Consider the following 1,481-nt stretch of genomic DNA (forward strand, 5'->3'; position numbering starts at 1 on the left):
ACACCAAGGTTAAGGAACTACTGGACTAGATGGAAGGCAGCTAGTTAACACAGCAAGGTTAGGAACTACTGGACTAGATGGAAGGCAGCTGGTCAACACACCAACTTTGGGAACCACTGGACTAGAGGGAAGGCAGGTAGTCAACACACCAAGGTTAGGAACCACTGAACTAGAGGGAAGGCAGCTAGTTAACACAGCAAGGTTAGGAACTACTGGACTAGAGGGAAGGCAGCTGGTCAACACACCAACTTTGGGAACCACTGGACTAGAGGGAAGGCGGGTAGTCAACACACCAAGGTTAGGAACCACTGAACTAGAGGGAAGGCAGCTAGTTAACACAGTAAGGTAGGGAACTAGTGGATTAGAGGGAAGGGGCAGCTAATCAACATACCAACTGCCAATTCTTGGGCTAATCTTTAGCAACGAATAGTGGAACTGACTGCCCTATTATATCACCCCACAGGTAAAATGGCGAGCATGTTTGGAGACAGGATTCAAATTTCCCACCTGCAGATGCAAGCCAAGCGCCCTAACCATCAGGCCATGTCAGGCCCAACTTATTTCAAGTTTCTGGGTTTTAATTATTTAACTAAGAGCTCAATTTATAACACTTCATTAAGACTTTCGCCTAAACTATTGCAATTTTCACTTGATTTTTTGGTTTAATATGCACAAAAGGGTGCCAACAGTAGGAATAGAACCTTAATATTTAGTGTTGTAACTTCACTTGTAAGCCCTCGGGCTTACCATTGAGCCGACCTGATAGCAGTGATGATAACAAAACACGTTGACGTCTAAGTTACATTGTAAAGTTTAAGTAACACAATTATAGCTTTATATCAAAGCTCTCTTCTCAGGTTTCAAGCATAAATAGTAAAAACGTTTTGCCAGTAGAATAATCAGGAGGTGGGTCACTATAAGTAGAGCTAAACACTATGTTGAAACATTTTGCACTGCTACTCAACCTGAAGAACTATTTACTTATCAAGAACTGAACAATTTTTCTGCAAAAATTATAACTGTTTTGTTTTTTGTGTGTTTGCAAAGGCTACTCTGACAATTTCCTGCGGTTCCCAGTTTGGGACTCGTGCACTGCACGATAGATATTAATTTGAAAAATCTCTTTAATTTAAGCCTCGTTCACAGAGAGAGAAAAAATATATAAACTAATAATTGTAAAAACATGTTAGGAAATAAATTCCAGCAGATTAGGATGTTGACAGATATATACTAATTACCATGACAACATGAGATACAGATAAACAGCGGCGGTTACAATAACCCGTTGTTCAAAGAAAGTCAGAATAAATTATACATTCTCAAATATTTCAAATATTAATTAGTTTCATTACAACCCCATGACAGTAAAATTTTCGATCTGAACACATCTTGTTGATGAAGTGAAATAAATGTTCTTTTAGATTTAGTCAGATGTGTTTGTTTATTTGTTTTGTAATTAAGCACAAAAGCTACACAACGGG

This window comes from Limulus polyphemus, unplaced genomic scaffold (assembly GCF_000517525.1).
Source record: "Limulus polyphemus unplaced genomic scaffold, Limulus_polyphemus-2.1.2 Scaffold606, whole genome shotgun sequence".
Lineage (NCBI taxonomy): Eukaryota > Metazoa > Arthropoda > Merostomata > Xiphosura > Limulidae > Limulus > Limulus polyphemus.